General features: G+C 38.3%; 1 protein-coding gene across 3 annotated transcripts in view; it reads left to right on the forward strand.

The window, feature by feature from the left end:
- LOC145246565 (organic cation transporter protein-like) overlaps positions 1-23,580 on the forward strand; it is a 97,208-nt gene that overhangs the window by 24,214 nt on the left and 49,414 nt on the right. The window contains exon 1 of one of the 3 annotated variants that reach the window (XM_080108167.1): positions 1,352-1,576. The exons of the other annotated variants lie outside the window; for them this stretch is intronic. The gene's annotated coding sequence lies outside the window, so the exon portion shown is untranslated. Of the gene's footprint in view, positions 1-1,351; positions 1,577-23,580 lie in introns of those variants that run through there. 3 annotated transcript variants of the gene reach the window in all.

Genomic DNA, 23,580 nt, shown 5'->3' on the forward strand with positions numbered 1-23,580 from the left:
GATCTCTTTCTGTAAACATAAGTCCAAATTTAATTATTGGCAATTTTGAAATTACATAGTTATTACTTTTACCTTTTATATAGATATATCATTTTTTCTTTAACTTTATCGTTTTTTCTACATACTTCTTAATACTTTATAATTTAATAATCCTTTATTTTAATTCTTTATTTCTTTTTTGCATGGCCGGTTTTTTTATCTGCAATTCCTGCTTTATTCTTTAAACTTTCCTATTTATTTAATATATCAATCTACCTACACTTTCATATCTTGTATGTATATTTACTTATATTTTACTATATGCATTTACTTACTTTCTTTCTTGCTTTTTCCTGAATTTGCAGATACCGGCCATCCTCTCCCCTTAAATAATTTTTATTTTTTTACTTTTTATATTTTATTTTTTATTTATTTATTTATTGTTTATTTATTATTTATTTATTTTCTATTTATTTATTATTTATTTATTTATTTCTGTGGATCTATATTAAAAAAACCTTGTTAAACTTTGTGACATATTTCCATTCTATGGAGGTCAGGCGCAAACGAACACCCCATAATTTACTATACCATATTTCTTCAAACTGAAACATAATTATCAAAGTATACTTATGCAGATAGATATGAAAAGTCTTTATTAAAGTTTGTGCCTATTTCCATTCTATGGAGGCCAGGCGTGAACGCAGACCCCACGATTTTATTATACCATCCCTATTTAAGTTAAAACATACTTATCAAAGTATTATTATGTACATCTATATCTAAAACACTTGTAAACGTTTTTTTTTAATTTTTAAATTTTTTATTTCCATACTTTGTGGACCAGGCGTGTACGCAGACCCCACAATTTTAATGAATCATCATTATGCCAGATCAAACATACCCATTCGTGTGTCTCGATACATCTTCTATCATTATATGGGATCAGTTTTCTATAATAGTCAACCATATAGGAGCCTATTCGTGACCAGACACACACACACGCGTTCAGCTTTATATTATATATATATATATATATATATATATATATATATATATATATATATATAATATAAAGCTGAATGTTTGTGTGTGTGTGTATGTGTGTGTAAGTTGAACTACTACATTTTACCATCATAGCTACTACTACTACTACTACTACTACTACTAATTCAAGTAGTAGTTCAAGTAGTATTAGTAGCCATGCCAAAAGAGTGAGTGTTTATGCATGTGTTATTGACAACAGCGGTTGATGAGTTCTCAGAAGTAGTTGTAATAGTAATAGTACAAGTAGTATTAGTAGCTATGATGACGAAATGTAGTGGCAATACTATTACTACTAGTAGTAGTAGTTCAAGCAGTATTAATAGGCACAAAGATAGAGTGGGTGTTTATGCATGAGTTCCCAGATATCAATATCACTAAGGACAGATGTTATTTCACATAAAGAGTTTGATACCGTCTTGCTTCGAACATGTCCTAGTGTACATCGTTGGTTGCAAAGTATTTTTGGGCTTTACAACTTAACCAGTTGTTCTGCAGAGAAAATTCAAAGTGAGAACACCCAGTTTCACACCACAACACACTCAGCCACCCTGTGAGATATATTTTGTATTTTGTATTATGTTTCTAACAATTGCTAATTTATTAATTATTATTTCTAATGAAGCATGAGATGAACACATTTGTCAACATCTTGCGTGATTTATTGAAACTACTTTATTGATGATGATGGGAGTAGGAGATTACAGACTCACATTAAGTAGAGAGTGTTAATAAGATGTCCTTTTTACTGTTGAAGGGTCACCACTTATCAAATCCAAGAGCCTCTCAAGGATAGAGTTAATGAGACAGAATGATTCTAAGCCAAAAGATGAGGATCACTAAAGTCGACGCAAATCTGGGAATGCTCAGATGTAAACAGTCAAGTACTCCTTGTTGTTGGCGACGTAAATAAATTATGTCGTTGGCCATGAATGCGAATTGTTTCTATTAGCAATTATCTCTCATGTCAGCATGTTCGGTGCTTCTATTATTCTTATTTTTGTCTTTCATTGATGTTGTCCCTGCTTTTTGTTTCTGTTCATTTCTTGCGATTTAAAGGCCCCTAGTTCATTCGGAATATAACATCTATGACGAATAAAGTATATGCTAATTCCCAATTTGTCAAAAGTTAAACTGTGGCATAATTAAAATCATAGCCTTCTTAGCCAAAAGAAAAGTCCAAGTTGCCCTCAATGAATGTACACCCAAACAACATGATATTGATGCAGGGGTACCCCAGGGGTCGATCCTTGAACCTTTTTTATTTCTGACATTCATAAAGGACCTCTCTGATGAAATTGTATTTGAGATATTTGCTGATGACACGCTGTCTATAATAGACATGAGGGAAAAACAAATGTACACCATCTATCCAAAACAATGACAGATATTCCAAAGTAGTGGAACGAGGCCGTAAATGGATGTTAACATTTAATGCTACTAAAACTCAGATTCTTTTCTTTAACATTTACAAGAAACCTTCTTAACCACCAATTACCATGGCTAATAACACCCTACATGAGAGATCATCGTTCAAACTCCTCGGCTTAACATTCACAAGCAACATGAATTGGAATAAATATATTGAGGACATTGCCAAGGCTGCTGTAAAGAAGGTAGGCTCTCTCTAGAAAATTAATTGCACCAGAGAATATCCTCTATCTCTTTAAAGCCACCAGTTACTAATTCATGGAGTATTGTGGTCATATCTGGGCTGGTGCATTTACCACTAGTCTCTCCGTTTTAGACAGGAGCTAAAAAAATCTCCAAACTAATAAGTCCTACACTATCGGTCAAGCCTTGTCCCATCACCATAATGTTGCATCCCTGGGTCTGTTTTACAAGTATTTTAATGGAATGTGCTCTGATGAATTCATAGCATTTGTGCTCGACGTACATACTCTTGACTAACCCGGCAAACAACAAATCTCACCCTTTCATTGTTGTTGTTGCGGGGCCGAATGTCGGTGACAATCGACCCTTCAACTAAAAGACAACACCGGCAAGAAAAATACGAAAAACGACAATGGCAAAGAAGAGATGACAAATGCAATGGGTATCCGTCGTGAACGAATATAAATCCGTTCAGGTTTATTTTCGTAAAGAAACTAATTGGTGGTAGAAGGTCTTAGTCCGAGGGTTGGAATTCAGCTGGTATTTGAACTGGCAGGCTATGAGGTCGTCGCTAGTGACTACAGGAAACGCATGCTGGCTTGAGAAGCTAGACTGCTGAAAATCGTGCGCGTGGACGGCGAGTGGTCGATGGAGCTGCTACTGGATTCGGCTGTTGTCGGGGAGGTAATCAAAACGGTTCCGCGTGGACATGACTGCTGCTGCTCCTAAGTTGAGTCAGGTCACTGACAGCCCAACCTCACCATGTGGCGATCTAGCTGCGACTGACCGCTTGTTGAAAAAAAAACGCTGTATTTATACTCGTCCGGCAGACGTAGTTGTAGACACTGAGGCTTTGCAGCATTAGTCATCGTTTTTCATTCTTGGTTTGTGTTTGTTTTTGTGTCTTTAAAGTGCTGTAGGGAGTCATCTGTTTGGGGTTTATATACATGTGTCATATCAAAATAAAGCTGGGAAAGTTGTAGATATTATTCTAGTAGGAATTGTGCTATTCAGACTTCTGCAGGATAATTTTTCGTGTTGAAGTACTTGTTGAAAGGGCTGTGGTTTTTACGTTTTGAATGGGGATCCTTTTTGATGAGCATTTTTTTGGGTGGAAACCACAACAAGGTCTCTAGATACTGGAAAGCCTTTTATTCTAATATTTTCTTTGCACGGACTCTTAGACTTGAAAATTCCCTCCCCTATTTCTTGCTTCCCTGACTGTACTAACATGCAGAAGGTTAAATGTAATATGAACAAACATCTCGCAACTCAACTCCTCACAGACATGATCCCAATTAGTAGTCCCACACCTCCAAGCGGCAACACATCTTGTTTATGACGAAAAAAGTAATTTTTTAACAATTTAAAATAAACAGTTTGTTGAATAGGTGAAAAAAAAATCTTATTTTTGTAATCATTGTAGTGAACGAAAAAGAATAAATTCATGTTTTTTTAGATGAAAATAAAAATGAATAAAAGACAACTGTTGAAGACAACTGTTGTAATATGGTAACGTTACGTGGCATTACGCTTTATCGCATGTAGAATGCAGAACTTTCTCTTTTTCACATCCCTTTATGTAATGTTTCGTGGCGTTACAATTTACTTTAGTAATTCATAAAAATAAAACTGGAAATAAATAAAAATCCGGGTCAGCTTTTTTCTTTTTTTGAACATAATACGTTTGTTACCATTTTTCTTTCTCCCCGTCTAATTGTCAGCTTAAATGTCACTTGCTGCTACATCTCCATTTCATCTGGCAAACATTTCTCTTTCTTCCGACTGTACACTGGCCACAGTCAGCCCATTCTAACCTTCATTTTATACATCCATCTCCTTTAGCGTCAACTTTATTCCTCCCCGACCACGTGGTGTCCTTTTTTGTCTTTTTCTTTAGATGCACTTGCCAATTTGCATATGTGTTCAAACGCTGCTCCTGCTGCTAATAAAATCGCTTGTCATCCATCCTTCAGCTGCTGCTGATATTTTCATACGCGCTCGTATGTGCTTTGTTACAAATATTTTTGATATAAAAGAGAGTATGATTTTAAAAAATTGGAAGGTTCTACTTATAGACACTAGTGATAGGAATTAACCAATCAAATGGAGCTGTGTTCTGCGAACAACCAATCCAAAACCGGAATTGCTCCATAAAAATATTGGATCTTTTAGAATTTCCACACATAATTCTTCATATCCACACAAGAAAGATCTTTGCTCTTTGTCAAAAAAAAAAAGTTCAAGACTTATATAGATTAGCTACCCACCAAAAACTCTTTATCATCTCCAGGACTTATACAGATTAGCAACCCACTGAAAACTTTTTTCATCTCGAGGACTTATACAGATTGGCTACCCATCGGAAATGCTTCTGAAATTAAACATGGCTTTTAATTAAAAAACGATCCTAGGTAAATAAAGTATAAGTTCATTCGTCGTTTGTCTCAATGAAACTGTAGCAAAAGTAATGTTTTAGCTGTTATATTTAATGAAAACGTTTGTTGAATAATGAAATGAATGTTGTACATTTTTGTGAGTCATCGCAGAAATTGATTATGATAAATGAAGATAAAAGGAAAAACAAAACATGGGTGATCAATATTAAATTTCCATCACAAGTTCATCATACAGGTTTTTCTTTTTTTTGCTTTTACTCACGTTCACCCCTAACAAGGCAGATCGTCACTTAGACATAAGGGACTACTAATTGGGACTATGCCTAGGAAAGATTAACAAGATGTTGGTTTACATTACATTTAAACTTCTGCATATCAGTACAGTCAGGGAAGTAGGTAGCAGGAAGTGAATTCCAAAGTCTAGCTGTTCGAGAGAAGAAACTATTTGAGTAGAAAACTTTCTGGCATTTGGGAACCTCAACAGTGAAGGGGTGTGATTTTGTTGCTAAGTGGGTTTGTCGGGGATATGTATGTCGAGGGGACACAAATGCAATGAGTTCATCAGAGTACATTCCATTAAAATACTTGTAAAACAGGCACAGGGATGCAGCATTTTGGCAATGACACAGGGGTTGGAGCTGTTGACAAATTGGGACCTATTAGATTGAAGACTCTTTTTTTGGACCCTATCCAAGAGGGAGAGACTAGTAGTAGATGCACCAGCCCAGTTGTGGTAACAATACTCCATACATTGGCGAATGATGGCCTTATAGAGGTACAAGATACTCTCAGGTGTAAGTAGTCTTCTAGCACAATAGAGGGTGCTCACTTCCTTGCAGCAGCCTTTGCAATGTCTTCAATGTATTTGTTCCAGTTCATATTTCCTTTGAATGTTAAGCTGAGGAGTTGGAAGGAAGAATTCTCAGGTAAAGAGTTATTTTTATTTGACATGGATTGATCGGTGGTTGGAGAGGCATATTGAAATTGTTAAAGGAGAGCAGCTTAGTTTTACTAGCATAAAATGTTACCATATGTTTATGTTCCCATTCAACTACGGCCTGGAGGTCATTTTCTAAGAATCCAGCCATTGTCTTAAATTTGTGTACATCTGTTCTTTCCTCATGCATGTCATAGAGTGTGGTATCATCAGCACATATACCCATCTCAGACACAATATTATTGGGGAGGTCATTAATAAATATCAGGAAAAATAGTGGTCCAAGGATCGACTCCTGAGACACTCCCACATTAATGTTATGCTGCTTGGATGAACGTCCATCAATGACAACCAGTGTCATAGTAACATATATTGAGTGAGTTTCTAACAGTATTTTGTATAATTTTCTAGTTTTAACTCGTTTTCCCAAACTTACCGTGTTCAACTACTCGTCACCATTTTTTCAACTATATCGATAAACACTGTATGATTTTTTAACACGTTTTAAAGCGAGTAAAACCACTAAAAACTTTTGCATATAGGTAGAAGAGTAACTTGTCTTGCCTTTGATAACATCTATTTGTTATATATTTGATTTTTGACCATTTTTTCGAATCTATGTGTATAGTAACACAAAACCAGATTCTGTATAGTTTGAATATCATGTTAATTACTCGTTTCGGTACTTGTACAGTTTAATAAAGGCATTAAAAATGAAAATATCGAAAACAAAAGGTTATATTGTACGTACCCGTTATGGAATGAAGTTCTCAAAAAAAAAAAATTCACTTAATTTGATCAAGTGGGTTTTTTTTTTTTTTTTTTTTACAGCGAAAAATCAATTTGTTATGATACCGATCAAAAGGTAGACATGTTTCGATTTTTAGGAAGAAAAGCTATTATTTAACATGGGGAGGGGGTTGTCGCTTCAGGCCTAGTTATCTCCCTGTGATGTGTTCGAAAAATCGAAACATGGCTACCTTGAGCACGCTGTAACCCCCACCCCCCAAAAAAAACAAAAAACTAATCGATCAAATGAATTGAAAAATTTTTTTGAGAACTTCAGTCCAAAACGAATATGTGCAATATAACTTTTTTTTCTCTCGATATTTTCATTTTTTAATGTCTTGATTAAACTGTACAAGTACCCTGGTTTTTTTTTTTTTTACACGGTGGTCACCACTTATCAAGGCCCGGAAGTCACTCAGGAATAAGGGTTATTGCAAGTACATTACGTTAGTGTGGAGATTTGATGAAGTGTTTACTTAAGGGGGCAGTTCATTAGGAATTTGTTAACGTTGGACTTGAAGACATCCAGGTTGTAGTCAGGTGGGAAGCAGGCAGACGGAACAGAGTTTCACAGGCGTGCAGTTCTAAGAAAGAAGCTGTGTTCATGGAATCCACGTTTTGATTTAGGCACAGATAAAGAGTGGGGGAAATTTTTCACAGTGGATTCAGCTAGACGGGTGTTTTTTCGTGAAAGATTGGCGAGGGGGGACCAGAGATTGGAGTTCAGACGAGCACCTGCCATGGAAATAACGATAAAACAAGGATAGGCTCGCAATGTCTCTTCTGTGGGAGAGAGGTTGCAGGGTAGAGAAAAGGGCATCCCCCACTAAGCAACGAAGTCTATTTTGTACTCTGCCAGCAGTATTCCATCCTTGGACGTACTTGGCTTTTATATAGATAGAGAATTGCATCAGTAGTGAGATATCTTCTGGAGCGGTAGAAGGATCCCACCATCGTTCCAGCGACCTTGGCAACAGTTTCTGTACAATCAACCATCGTATCTATTTAATCTATTTCACTCTCCGATTTTAAAAGATTTACGAATGTTATTATTTAGAAAGTCAATCTTATTATAGGGAGGGATTTTTTAAAAACTATTTGAACTTTATAATACATTAGAACTTTAATATAAACATTTCTTATTCATTTTACCGCTTTATCTGAGTCAAATAAAGTCAGTTTTTATTTTGAAAAATTTTTGATTTTACGTATCTAAAACGAAAAATTGCCAACAAATTTTATTGTTAAAAAAAATGAACCGCTAAAAGGCATTTTGGTGCTTGTTAAAATGGACTCGACAGATCGAATTGTTAAATATGTGGTTTTGAGCAAAACCGACAGTACTTACTTAACTGTCATTTTGAAAATTACAAAATCTATCCAAAAATTATGAAAATTCCTTGAATAGAACAACTGCTCTTGTGTTTTTATTAAAAAAAAAAGAAGTTTATTGCTATAAATTACATATGTTAGAAGCCATTTAAGTGACGAAAGGGAAGATAAGTATGTCCCCTTTATTTGCAATCTTCAAGGTGTTCACATCGAAGGAAACTGCAATTTCACCCAATTTTCCGTAAAAATTACTTTCAACTATAACTAATTTTTTACTCGATGAATTTTCATAAATTTCGAATTTATTACTATTATCGACATGACTGTTATTTTTTGCTTAAAACCACATTTTTTGCTTAAAACCACATTTTTTGCTTAAAACCACATTTTTTGCTTAAAACCACAAATCGATCTGTTGACTCTATCTTAATAAACACTGGCCTTTTTTTAGTTTAGGGTGGCAAAATAAGGACATAACTTATCTCAATTTATTATTTTATATTCTCTAATTATTTTAACAAAACTTTTAGGGTCATGAATATTAAGCTGAGGCGTTTGAAGGAAGAATTGTCAGGTTGAGAGTTATTTGTCATGGATATCGGTGGTTGAAGAGGTGTCTTGCAATTGTTAAAGGAGACTATTATTTTAGATTTATGTACATCTGTTCTTCCCTCATGCCTATCATAGAGTGTTGTATTATCAGCAAATATACCCATCTCAGACACAATATTATCAAAGAGGTTGTTAATGAATAACAGGAATAATAGGGGTTCAAGGATCGACCACTAAGGCACTCCTGTTTGATCATATTGTCTAAGAAGGATCTAATTATATTTAGTATTTGTCCAGTAAACTACACTAGACTATTTTAAAAATAAATAACAAGCATGCCTTTAATTTCACGTATGTTCTATCTGATGCCTGAATGTATTTAGGGAATAACAAACTATCAGAATGGCTGTATTTCTGCAGTATTATTTATTTCTATTTATAATATATTCAATTTAGAATGTTCAAATAAATTAATGAACATGATACTAAAAATGGCATAGTAATCTGATGCCTAGGCTTTTTGTAAGTAACATTTTTTAATCAACTCTTTAAATATGGTTTTTATCTATGAAATGAAACAGAAAATCAATAAATAAATTTCATCAACTGTTTTTGTCAGGCGTTTCAGATCCTCATTAGATAATTCTATGATTAGCGAATCATCCTATCCACCCACCCAGGCCAACTTATTTTGTAATTACTTTTAACATGAGACTCTGGCTATATTGAACAGCAAAGTATCTAATTTAGGATTTAGCATTAAGCCACCATTTACTCTTAATAACTGTTCCCACGAGAGACCACCAAAGAAGTAGTTCTAGCTTTTTCTGGAAGTCATGCATTTCCGTTAAGAAGGTATTTAACCTCCAATACCAAGCTAGTTGCGGTCCATCCCCTAAATTTAAATGAGCCATGATGAATTAGTGTCATAACTAGTGATACAAGAAATACAATAGAAAATCTACATCACTCTTCTCACTAATATCCTGTTGTAGTAAACACTTACGCAGGAAGGCGTACCAGAATTTCATGTCCACATTTCATGTCTTGGGTGATAAAAACAGAACTTGTCAAAAAGATTGTATAAAACCATTAGATTATCAAACCTGTTCTCACACCTATTTCATCTTTGAACTCCATACACCCTGTATATCTTTGGATCAAGGATGAGATCCCAAATCACTCCTTAAATTTATTAACTCCAAACCACCAGAAAAAAGAACCCTTCATTTTGTTTTTTCTCATCAGCGAGCCACAAAGCACTTGGTTAGGAATTTTCTCTGTGATTAAAACATGTTATCAATTTGCATACTAGAAACAACACAGTAAATGTTTCGCTGTTTTCAGTAATTTCTCCAAAGATATCCAAAGATACTTGACATTTTGTCTAAATGTATCGACAGTGGTGGCTCGTGCATGGAGCTGTGGGACTGCAGCACCCCAAGTTATTTCTACACAATATTAATGATAAAATTAAAAATAATGCGTTTGTTTTTTTATTATCATTATTTTATTTTTTTTCTATGTGTACATTATAAAATCATTAAGTTTAATGTCGGTATCTCCAAATTCATATAAAAACAAAAATAAAACTGGCTTGGAGCTGTGAAATTCACAGTTACACTTTCTTAATGAAATTCTCTTGTGCGCATGCGCGCTTTAGACGCTTTAGATAGCCGATGAAAGGCGCTTGAGGAACTGTTGCTTGTAGAGGACTAGGACATATAAATCCTAATCCCGTTACAAAATAAAATAATGAAATGAATGGAATGAAGGAAACAATAACTCAATTGCGGGATGAAATAAACATGTTGTTTATTTTCTGTTGAAAATAAAAATGGTTTAGGTGTAACACGTGTTCATTCAGGCGTTGACGACTACATGCGTGAAAAAGAAAGAAATAAAGTCGAGGGCGAGAAATGGCCGTCCCGCACGTAGAAAGGAAAATAGAAAGGGAGTGTTGCCTCAGCAAAACCGTGCGTTCATGATAGCAGTCGTCCACGTGGAGAAGTCTTCAAACCAAGAGCTATGGACGCCGAACTTGCCTGGTTGATGAACCAAGGCAAAAAAGGAAGAAAAAAGAGGAAATTGAATAGTGTTGTGAACTTTTATATCGGGGTGAGTGTTCTGACTGCGCATGTCTAGAATTCCTTTCAGGGGAAGTGAGGTTTCACATGTTTTTTTTTTTGTTTTTTTTACATGGAGTTCACCACTTATCAAGGCCCAATGGCCACTCAGGGATAAGGGTTATTGTGTGTACAGTAATCAAAGGGATAGTGTAGCAATAGTATTGGAGAATTGGTAAGGTGTCATTACTTAGGGGGGGGGCGGTTCATCAGGAATTTGTTTGTGTTGGACTTGAAGACATCCAGGTTGAAGTCGGGAGGAAAACAGGCAAGTGGAACAGAGTTCCACAGGTGTGCCGTTCTAAGAAAGAAGCTTTGTTCATGGTATCTACGTTTTGATTTAGGCACAGATAGGGAGTGGGGAAAATTATTGACGGTGGTTTCAGCTAGTCGGGTGTTTTTTGAGAAAGATTGGCGAGGGGGGACCAGAGAATGGAGCTCAGACGAGCACCTGCCATGGAAATAACGATAAAACAATGACAGGCTCGCTACGTCTCTTCTGTGGGAAAGAGGTTGCATGGTAGAGAAAAGGGCATCCCCCACCAAGCCATGGAGTCTATTTTGTACTCCGTCAAGGCAGGATAGGCTGTTTTTTGCAGCCCCCGCCCAGGTGTGGCAGAAGTACTCCATCTTTGGACGTACTTGGCTCTTATATAGATAGAGAATTGCATCATTAGTGAGATATCTTCTGGAGCGGTAGAAGGATCCCACCATTTTCCCAGTGACCTTGGCCACAGACTTGATGTATGTGTTCCATTTCAGATCAGGTATAAAGGTCAAACCCAGGAGCTTATCAAATCCTTGGGCCTCCCTTAGACGAGAGCCATCCATTTCAATTGATGCCAGATGGGGAGCAGAGCGTTTATGATGTAGAGATAGGAGCTTGGTCTTAGATGCATTAAAGGTAACCAGCCACCTCTTTCCCCACTGTACCACATGCTCAAGATCAGAGGAGAGAGAATCAGAGAGAACATCATCATTTACGGCCTTTGATGTGTTGCCATAGATGGTCGTGTCATCAGCATAGATGTCAACGAAAGATTTTAGTATGTGTTTTGGGAGATCATTGATGTAGATCAGGAAGAGAGTTGGGCCCAGTATGGACCCCTGAGGGACTCCAGCATTAATACTGTGGGCCTCTAATTTCTGCCCATCAACCACTACCTATCAGATAGAAATGATTTAATGATAGAGAAAACATTTCCAGTGATACCGTAGCTGGAAATCTTGTGTAGTAGGCCTTTATGCCAAACCTTATCGAAGGCTTTTGATATGTCAAGAGCAATTGCCCTAGAAATGAAGCCTTTGTCGAGAGATTCGCTAATCCTATGAGATATAACCGTTAGCACATCTGCGGTAGATCTAGCAGAGCGGAAACCATATTGCGTGTTGCTAAGAAGGTTATTTCTGCTGAGGTGGTTGACTACTTCTCTATTTAATATGGATTCCAGCAACTTACTCATGACACACAGGAGACTTATTGGTCTGTACTGAGAGGGGGATGACTTATCACCTGAATTCTTAAATACAGGGCATACTGATGAGGTTTTCCAAGGTGTTGGAAAGCACTTCTCCTTAAGGCAACGCTTAAACAGTTTGGAAAGTATGGGAGCAAGTTCTGGTTGTAATTTTTTTAACACTATAATTGGAATACCGTCGGGACCAGTTGCTTTACTGGAGTCAAGGTTCTTGATTAGCTTGGCAACCTCACGCACAGATATTTGTATGTTGCATAGCGAGTTGACTGCTATAGGAGGGAATATGGGGAGTTGATGGCCTTCGTCACACAGGATAGAATTTGCCGCAAAGTTTTTGGCAAATAGTTTGGCCTTGTCGGATGCTGTCGAGATGACCTCTGGTCCATTGATAATGGTTGGGATAGAGCGCACGTTTCTATTCAAGATCCTATTTGCTATTTGCCAGAACTGGTGGGAACCAAGCCGCTGCTCAGCTACTTTGGATTTAACGGACTGAGTATATAGCTCTCTTGCATGTTTTATTACTCTTTTACAATGGTTGCTGGCGGTTCTGAAAGCAGCTTTAGTTTCAGTGCATCTATTACATTGGTAGCTATGGAAAAAGTGATTTCTGTGTGCGATGGCAGCAGCACATTCTGGGGAGAACCATGGCTGGCTGTTAGGTTTTTGTTGGAATTTTTTGGATGGTATGAATTGGCCTATGCCTACAAGTAACAATTCGGTCAGATCTGATACTATAGAGGACACATCCTTTTTAAACATGGAATGGAGAGGGAGATCAGATATGAATGTACGGAAGCTATCCCAGTCCGCCATAGAGTATCGGTATGCAGTACGGTGGAGAGGTACGTCAGTAGATTTATTATATTTCATGTTTATCTTAAGTGATATAACGCAGTGGTCGGAGGATCCCAGAGGAGATAGAACGGAACATGAGCATTGCTCAGGGGAAGTGGATAGAAAAAGGTTTAGGAGGCTTGCGAACTGACCGGTACTATCGGGCACACGATGGGTTCGCGGACAATCTGAGTGAGGTCATAGGCAATGGCAAAATCATGACAGAACCTCCCCTCCTCATCAGTATTATTTGAGTGGCTCAGCCATTCCACATTATGGACATTGAAGTCACCGCAAATGTGAATTTTAGCCGAGGGATGAGAAGACAGGATGTGGTCAATTTTTTCTGATATACTCTTAAAGACAGTAACTCCACTGTTGTGGGGGCGATAGAGGGCAAATATAAATGCAGTGGTGTAAGCAAGTGCAACCCGGAAGCACATATAAGGTAGATTAGGGTCTTCTCTTGAGATATCCCTGCCACATGGGAAGCCATCTTTAATGTAGGCACATATTCCATGCCCGTGGCGATCTTGAGGGTCAGATTTAGATGTTAGGTTAGAGTATCCTTTAATTATGAACTCATCTAGGGAGGTGGTCAGCCCTATTCCAGTTTCGCTTAGAAAGAATATGTCAGGTTTCGTCTCCTGTAATTGGGTTTCAACCTCTGGAAGGTTAGAACGTAGACCCCTGATGTTGGAGAAGGAGATATGGTAGTAGGGGTCTACGTAGGAGGATGGGGTTCTAGGTTTATTCGTGTTTTCTTTTTTGAGATATTTCATGTTGAGGATTTTGGGGTTTGTGGAACAGGTCAGCATACTTGTTTAGAGCAGAACAGAGAGGGAAAGTAAGAGAGGAAAGACAGGAAATTTTTTTTTTTTTTTTTTTTGTAGCACATGATAAGGTAAAGCCGTAACAATTACCCACTAGTATGGCATCGAGAGGCCCCACCAGAGACTACTGCATGGTCCAGAATCCATTCACCAAATGGCAATACAGCAGCCCCAGTACTTTGCACCTGCTGATAGGACAGCCTCCTTAGTGGTTATTCCAAGGTTCGGGTCCCTGACTATCAGGCGGTTAACGTCAGCCCAGATGAAAACATTTACCTCCAGCACCCTTACTAGTGACATGGCCGCAAGGATAGACATAGAGACAGAAAATTTCCGACATCTCAGACTACTATTCACGAAGTACTACCAACCTGGGAAGCAGCTTTTTCTTCCCCCTTTGTCAGAAACATCACTCATTAGAAATGAGGACTGAGGGATAAAAAAGGAGAAGCGAGGGTTACAGGAGCTGCCGATAACACATCCACTGCATTATCTACTCTCCATTAAAAAAAAAAAAAAACGGTAAGAGGGACTTATTTATATCTACTTAGTAGAAGTCTTTTGCCCATTCCCAGTTTAGAATAGAATTTGACGATAGTCTCCCCTCCCATATTAATCCATGGAAGTTTTTTTATTTTTTATTTTTTTGCGCTTTTGGTTCCTTCAAGATTAAACTGATAATTACGTTTCAATAATGCAACTTCTGAGGTCAGTTTATGTTTTTAGATTGGGGGCACCTTATTTAAAGGCTAGTTTAGGATAATACCAGACGTATTTAACAAAAAAAGTTTAAAACACGAGTAATAAGACATGATAGATAATGTTAAGGAGTTTCAATTTTTAGTAAGACTGCAATAAGAGAACAAAGACAAATAAATAAATTATATATAATACACAAAAATTGGCAAAATTAAGACAGGATACATTTCAACAGTTATGGATAAAGTTTTTAACTTAGCTATGAAGGCACCGACTCTTTCTCCCGAGGTCATCTTGAAAACTGACTAGTAGCTAGCACGCTTGGGGTGTTCTGGTACTTAAGAGATGTGGTGGGGTGGGCGTGGGGGTTAAATGCTTTTAACTTTTTTTTTTTTTCATTATTTTATTTATTTATTTATTCTTGCTTTTGGTTTGGTTCCTTGTGATAGAACCTTCGAGATTAAACTTATAATTACGTTTCAATAATGCATGTGTGCGTACTTGTACGCGTATGTGTGCGTACATGTATGTGTGTGTGTGTGTGTATCAGGATGTGTATATGCGTGCGTGTGTGTGCGTATGTGCGTGCGTACATGTGGGTGTGTATATGTGAGGAAAAACATGTTCGAACACGCTTGTCGTAGCTCCGCGTCATGAAATTCGTTGTTTGCTTAGAGTGTGCGCCTGTATAGATATGATAACATTATTATTGAAAAAACAACAACAAAAAAAAAAAAAAAAAAAGGAGATTCATATACAATTTTTTAAAACTATTATTAAAATCTGCATATAACGTGTTCTTGCACATAAAATATTGTGCTTTTTCTTTTCTTTTTTAAATACGCACCGCACACTTTTAGCGTTGCGTTCGTTGCACCTTGCGATTTAATTCGGTAGCAGACGGAAATATATAATATGCAGAAACTGTTTTTTTGTTTTTAAATTTTATTTTATTAAAAGTATTCGGGGATTTAGCAGTGAAGCTTTAAGCTAACAAGCGACCAAGGGTAAAAATCAAATATATAATAAATAAATCTTACCACAAAAATAAGTTACTTTTCCATCTACCTGCCTTTTTATTTGTTTGTTTTAAGTACTTTTAAATGTTATTTATTTTGCAACAACTAAACGGTCGACCTGTATCTGTAAATATTTTTGTTTGTTTGTTCACTATATAAAAATGTAAAATTTTTTATTTTGTATTTTATTTACAAATACGTTTTATTATAAATACATTTTTAAAATTAAATTTTGTAAATAAAACTGTTATTAAATAAAACGCTATTTTCAAATAGTAAACTCCTAAATTAACCCTCGTAGGGAGGCAAGTAAATTTCAAAGTTTTTCTTTTTTGTTTTTATATAAAAAAAGTTATTTTTGAAAATCTTTTTCGTTTGTTTGCAAAAAAAAAAAAAAAACAAAAAAAAAAAACGCAAACTGAAAAGTTTAAAAGGAATAAATGTATATATTATTTTTATTATTCTGTAAAGTGTACATAATTAAAAAAATATTTTTAATAAACTGTTTTTGCGTATTATCCATTTCTGATTGATTATTTGTCTTTGTTATATATTTGAATATTTATTTGAATGTTTGTTTAGATCGACAATGTTTATGTTTGTATTTGATAAAAAGCAAACTATGGAAGACCAAACAAGCAAAAAAAAACAACTTATTTTTCAGTGACGAAAATTTCAATGTATTATTAACGCTGAGGCTGGCCAGTACCAGATGGGTGACCATTTGTATGAGTTTGGTTTTTAATGTGTATGTGTGTGGGGGCCAGGCTCCCCAAAATGGGGGGGGGGGCAATTTAAAGTAGAATAAAAAAAAAATTATTTCAGCGCGTTTGGTCCACCGTAGTCGAAAGGCGGCAAACGTTTTCAAATGGGATCGAAAAAATGATGCTATTTTTAACACAAAGGGCACAATATTTATCGATTTTTTTTTGTATTGCTTCTTTAAAGCATGCCCTGTTTAATAATGGTCATGCATTATTCGGCTCGCTAAAAAAAAAATTGTTAATTTATTTATCAAAGATTTTAAAATGGCTTTTTTCGTATAAATATTAAATTTTTGTTTTTTTTGTTTTGCTGAATTTAAATTAATTATTTTACTTAACATATTCACCGAATTTCACACTTCAAAACTCAAAAGCGGGATAATTAAACACAATCGAAGTTCTGATATTCAGACGTCAAAATAAGGTATGCAAACAATTTTTTTTATTTTAATCTATAATTCTGTCCCTTACAACAACACAATATGTTGTGTTCAGTTTCAGATGATTATTTTAAGCATATTTGTACCCCCCTCAAAACAAGGGGGGGGTTGTAAGCAAAAAAATATATATATATAAATATCGTTTATGAAAAATAAGTACACTGTTATAAAGTTCATTCTTCTCTTAATAATCGCTGAAAATTTCGTATTGATCGGATAATTACCTGATTTTTGGTAGATTTTTAAAAAGACGGTCCGTCAAAAAGTACTTACCTGCCCTCCCAGTTTTGGTGGTGCCTAAAAATATCTATTCATATATTCGAATTTCTTTTATACGATATTAAAAAAATACGTAAAATTTTTGAAGCAGCACCCCCACTAATCTCAGGCACGAGCCGCCACTCTGTATCGATAAAGATATATAAACGGTTAGGGCATGTCTGAGCTAGCCTAGACGTCGTTTTTTTTTAATGGAAATTGCTCGAGATAAGGCATAAAACTACTTTATATAAGGAGCTAACAAGCAGTGAGTCTGCGTTTGTTGCACGTTCGTTCCTGTTGAATGGTGGTTGTGGTTGCCGTTGTCTTCGCATGTGACTTTGCGGTAGTGTGTGTACATTGTTTGGACGGGCGCTAGTTGCGCATTCGTTCTTATTGAATGGGTTTCCAGTTGCCGGTGTCAACGAAACTTCAAGTTGTGAGTTTATCCGTGTGCGTGGTGCATCTCAACTCATTGTTAATTCAGCTTCTTCCTGTGTGTTGATAGGGATGTCCTGTAATTGTTTCTTTGTTGTTGCGTCTGCTGTGAGGGAGAGAATTGCATAGGCCTATGTGATTTTGTTCCTCGCGTTAGTTGCAGGGTAATGTCAAGAAACCGTGAAAAATGTTTGTCGAGCTCGAATTTTTAAAAAAATTCTGTATGAAGTCGACAGCTCCATGTTTATTTTTCTGCCGAGTCTGGCGAGGGGTTTCGTTATTGTAGTTCGTTGAGGTACTTGTCGGTAGTAGGTCACTTATTTTTCTTTGTTGAAAAGTTCGTTTTTTTCTTTATCAAATAAAATGTGCGTCTTGCTCAAAACAATTAATTTCAAAAAGGTAGGGTCGCCATGCTTGTTCGTTTCACGTCTCATCGTGGTTGCCGGTTTGTTGTGAGACTTGTGGCATAGGAGGAAATGCGTGTTCCTCTCACGTTCAGTGTAGTACTTACCAACAAAACAAACGCCCACGTGTTTGTGCCTTGTGTAGGCATGCGCGGCAACAAAATTTGGGTTTTTATAAGCGGAAGAGCTCGAGGTTGTCAGGAATCTCCGGGCGCATGCGCAAGAGGAGGAATTGAGAGAGTGGTATAAGAGGCAGGTCGAGTGAGAAGGCTGTTGTTGTCATTGGACATTACAGTGACGCGTGCGTTAGCAGTTGATTAAGAAGCTGTTTTTTTTTTGTGTCAAGTCGCACACCTCGGTGAAGGTCATATAAGTCGTGCACCTCAGTGAAGGTCAAGGTCATAAGCTATTTCGGCTATTTCGTTTTGTCTCTTTTCCTGGACAACTATGGCTGGGGCAAAGTTTGATTTAAAACTGATACCCGAATTCGACGGATCCACTTCTGTTGTCAACTGGGTCAAAAGGGTTGAGCTGACCTGCAACCTCTGTGAAGTAAAGGGGGTGCATACCGTGATTCCCCTGAGATTGGCTGGAGGCGCCCTGAGTGTATATCAGCAACTTAGTGCCGTGGAGAAGGCTGATGTTACCTGTATAAAAAATGCTTTATACAAGGCATTTGCCATAGATCCCTGCACGGCCTACAAAACATTTGCCTCTAGGAAGCTCATGCCAGGAGAAACCGTGGACGTCTTCTTCGCGGAGCTGAAGAAACTTGCAGTTCTATTTGGCAATGGAGTGTCAGAGCAAACACTGGCGTATGCTTTTGTGGCCGGCCTTCCCACCCATGTTAAGCAACTGTTGAGGGCTTCCACCAGCGTATCTGTAACGCCCATGGAACATTTGTTAGAATGCGCTCGAGCCATTATCAGAGATGAGGAGGACCTGAGGGAACCGGTTGTAATGATGGCGCAGGCAGCCAAGACTAATGCTGAAAAGAGTCCCAGTTTGAGACCCACGACCAATGGGAAATGTTTCTGCTGCAGCCAGCGAGGCCATTTCGCAAGAAGTTGTACTAACAAGGGGCGGGGGAGCCTGCGCTGTTTCCAATGTGGCAGTTATGGACATTTATCCCCAAATTGTGCGGGAAATGCATCAGGGGGAAGGACGTCAGCGCCACCCTGTTCCTCGGACAAGATTTAATTGAGGCGCAACCGACAATAAATGTGTACGTGGACCAACTGCCTTGTTCAGCTCTTCTCGACTCCGGGTGCTCACACACCATCATGAGTGCCAAGTTGTGTCGAAACTGGACAAAGCAGAATATCAAAGTACCCACAATAGGTGGCAATACGCAAGCTTGCTGTGGAGCCAGAACTGTCAAAGTCCACACAGACTCTGGTGTGGCCGCAGACATTAATGTGCTGCTGATGCGAGGGGATTTGCTGGGATTCGATGTACTGTTGGGATATGATGCTATTAAGGCACTGGGGGGAGTTGTTATTGGAAGAGATGGGACTGTGCGATTTTTGGAAACCCCAGTGTGTGCTGCAGTTCACATTGATCGGCCTGATTTTAAGGTGAACTACGACCCTCACCAAAAAGCATGGACTGCATCGTGGAGGTGGACAGAAGGAAGGGCGCCAACCGAACTCAAGAATAGCATTGCAGAGCACTCGATACCCGACAAGGCCCGTAATGAATACGAGAAGGAACTTGAGGCATGGATCCAGGATGGATAGCTGATCCCCTACCCCAACAAGCTGGGACCACCCAAGGGTCTGATTCCCTTAATGGCGGTAGTCCAGCATAACAAATCAAAAGTTCGTCCGGTGCTGGACTATTGTGAACTCAATAGATACATTGAGACGTACACTGCCGATGCTGACGTGTGCACCAGCAAGCTGAGAGAATGGCGCCAGAAGGGCTCCAATGTGTCTATAGTAGACTTGCGGAAGGCTTATTTGCAGGTGCGAGTGGATGAGACATTGTGGCCGGTCCAGACAGTGTGGTTCTGGGGTCAGAGATACTGCCTTACTCGACTTGGCTTTGGGCTGAATGTGGCACCGCAAATCATGAAGACCATTGTAAATGCAGTGTTGTCCCAGGAAAAGACCACTGAGGACGCAACATCAGCCTATATTGACGATGTGTACGTCAATGAAGATATACAATCTGCGTCGCATGTCAGAGAAAAGTTAACTCAATTCGGGTTGGAGTGCAAGGATCCCGAACGTCTGAGGGATGGAGCACGAGTATTAGGATTGGACGTTTACGTGGCAGTGAGGTTCCAAACATCCCTGATGTTATTACGTGGCAGACTATTTTTTCCTTGTGTGGGAAATTTATTGGTTACTTACCAGCGTGTGGCTGGCTCCGAGCAGCTGTGGGCGTCATCAAACGCAGGGCAAATTTAGTAACTACAGGTTGGAATGACGTATCTGATGATGCTCTTCTAACTCTGATGACGACAAACCCTAGAGAGAGTTAACAAGGAGGACCCTGCCCGCGGAGAATGGTGTGTCGATGGGGACACTGTGAATGTGTGGGTTGACGCTTGTTCTTTAGCATTGGGAGTGTTATTGGAGCAACGTGGAAACGTAATTGAAGACCCGTGCTGGTTGCTCAACACATCAACCTGGCGGAACTGGATGCTGTTGTGAAGGGTTTAAATCTGGCACTGCAATGGCAGTCAAAGAAGTTGCACTTGTACATGGATTCTCTCTGCGTCTACCACTGGGTGTCCGACAGGACGAACGAGAATCCGCACTAAGGCAGCCAGTGAGATGTTAATCCGGCGGAGGCTAAACACCCTAAAGAGTCTGGTATCGGAGTATGACCTGTTGGTGAGTGTAACGCTCGTGGCATCACACTGTAATCGTGCAGACCAACTAACCTGTGTGCCTCACAAATGGTATGAGGCTGTGAAGACAGGCGTGGAGTTTGCTGCTCGATCTTGCGCAGTTGGCGCGATTAGCTCATGCCAAATACAAAGAATTCATGTGCAGAGTGGACATCCAGGTATCAAAAGAACTCTGTATTTTGCAAGGCGTATGGACCCAGCAGTGACAAGGGCGGATGTCAGGCAGATCATCAAGCACTGTGAGGCATGCCAGTCTATCGATCCTGCACCTGAGCAATGGCAGAAGGGGCGATTGGAGGTTGAGCATGTGTGGCAACGAGTAGTGATGGATATTACCCATTACAGTGGTAAGCCCTTTCTAACCCTTATCGACTGTGGACCCACTCGTTTTGCGGTGTGGCGGCAAATGACCAGGCAGGACTCAGCGAATGTTGTCCACCAACTGTCATCTATCTTTTCTGAGCGAGGTGCGCCGGAAGAGATATTGATGGACAACGATGCTGCTTTTTGTAGCCACCAAGTTCGGCAGTTGTTGAATGAGTGGGGTGTCCGACTACGACTGCGATGTGCTTATGTGCCATCAGGGAATGGCATTGCTGAGAGAAGCCATCGCAGCATCAAGAGAATTGCTGCCAGAAAGCAATGCACCATTACGGAGGCCACGTATTGGTATAACATCACACCAAAGGATGGGAAGACACTAACAACAGCACCGGCCAATGCCATACACACATACCGTGTTAGGATAAAGGGCATTAACACTGTCCAGCCAATCGACGAGGAGAGTCATGACAAATACAAGGTAGGGGATCGAGTTTAGGTTAGACCCTCTGGAAACCGGTGCACCATCAAGTTCAAGCGAGGACGAATTTCTGGAGTGGTCAGCCAGCAGTCGGTCCTTGTTGATGGAACCCCACGCCATGTGCACGATCTTCGCCCAGCTTATGAAGTACATCCCAGAGAGCGATGAATCATCAGATGATGAGCTGCTGATAAGTGAGGTCACCGAGCAAGAGAGTAGTAGTTGTAGTTCGTCTGATCAGGCAGGATCAGAACCAGAACCAGAACCAGAACCACACCCAGAACCAGAACCAGAACCTGAATCCGAGATTGTAAATACCACCCTTCGCAGAAGCCAACGAACTAAGAGGCCACCCCCGGAGTGCACTCTATGTAATCATCAGATGTCACCATTTTGTAGCGGTCTAAGGTATAGAAGCAAATGCGTGTTCCTCTCGCGTTCGGGTGTCACCATTTTGTAGCGGTCTAGGGTATAGAAGGAAATGCGTGTTCCTCTCGCGTTCATGTGTCACCCATTTGTTGAGGTGGTGCAAATTAGGACTAATGAATTAAATTGAGAAAGAGACGAACTACGTGTTAAATTGAATTAAACGAACTAGGATTTATTTCGTGAAGAAACAAATGAAAGAAAAGGGTACTACATGTGTTTAGTTTGGCGTCTCTCGCTGTTAACTGGTGAGAAGGAAAGTGTATAATAGTTTGGTGTGCAAAAGTGTATAGTTTCGTCTCTTCAATGAATGTTTCACTAACAAATTACTAACATGATTCTAACTAATATTCACCTGTATCAAACCATAATATAAAATAGTGTCAGGATAAAACATCGAACCATCAACACTCACGGCCATATATCAATATCTTCTCGGAAAAAAAAAAAAAAAAAAAATGGAATTTTTACCACATCCAGAAGAATTAAATTTTTCTTTGGATAATCTCGGACAGGAATAGGAAACTTGAAAAACCCAATTTCAATTGTTCTTGCAAGCTACAGAGTTGGACAAGAAACCGGAGAAGGTGAAAACTTCAATATTGCTGATTTGTATAGGAAACGAGGGAAGGAAAATATATTATACGTTCAACTTTGAAAATGATGACGAGAAGCTAAACTTGAAAAAAGTAATAGAAAAATTTGATGCACACTGCCAACCAAGAAAAAACCTGACATTTCTCACATATCAATTTCTCACATGCAAATAGAAAGAAACATAGAGATTTGATGAGTATGTCATGGAATTACGGCAAAAGGCAAATTGTTAAAAAATCCATTACAAAAAGCCCTCCAAGAATACAAAGATTCTTACTCGTGCTTCAGAAATACGAATTCGAAGTAATATACATTCCAGGGCGAGAATCCATAATTGCTGATGCATTATCACGTGTATATATATCAGACAGCGAACAAGAAATATCAGATACAGAAATGGACAAATATTTGCATACCATTATAAAACAATTCCCAATGAACGACCAAAAATTCAACATATACCGTGAGGAGACTGGGAAAGACCAAACACTAAAAATCCTCATGAAATATGCGACATCAAGAAATTGTTTGAAAGTAGACAAGACCCATACCTAGCAATGTTAGCGTTACGGACTTCACCATTAAAAGATAAAACCCCGTCACCAGTCCAACAGTTGATGAAAGCTAAGGAAAAATCTACCAAATATCATGCATAACAAAACAATGAAAAAGCATGAAATAAATAAAAAGTTCAAAGAGCTACCAAAACTAAAGAAAGACGATACTGTTCGTATTCTTTCACAAGAAAAATAGAACCTAAAAGGTAAGATTGTAAAAAAATTAAAAGAGCCTCGTTGATATCTAATACAAACAGGACAAGGAAAATATGTACGGCATAACAGACATCATATTTTAAAAACAAAAGAAAATCAAAAGTTTAAAGTCAGACATGACTATGAAAACATATTTAACCAAGAAAATAGTCAAAAACAAGTCGTATCAAAAACAAGCTC

Source organism: Euprymna scolopes, chromosome 24 (assembly GCF_053919585.1).
Source record: "Euprymna scolopes isolate OS-2025 chromosome 24, ASM5391958v1, whole genome shotgun sequence".
In the NCBI taxonomy this organism is placed as follows: Eukaryota; Metazoa; Mollusca; class Cephalopoda; order Sepiida; family Sepiolidae; genus Euprymna; species Euprymna scolopes.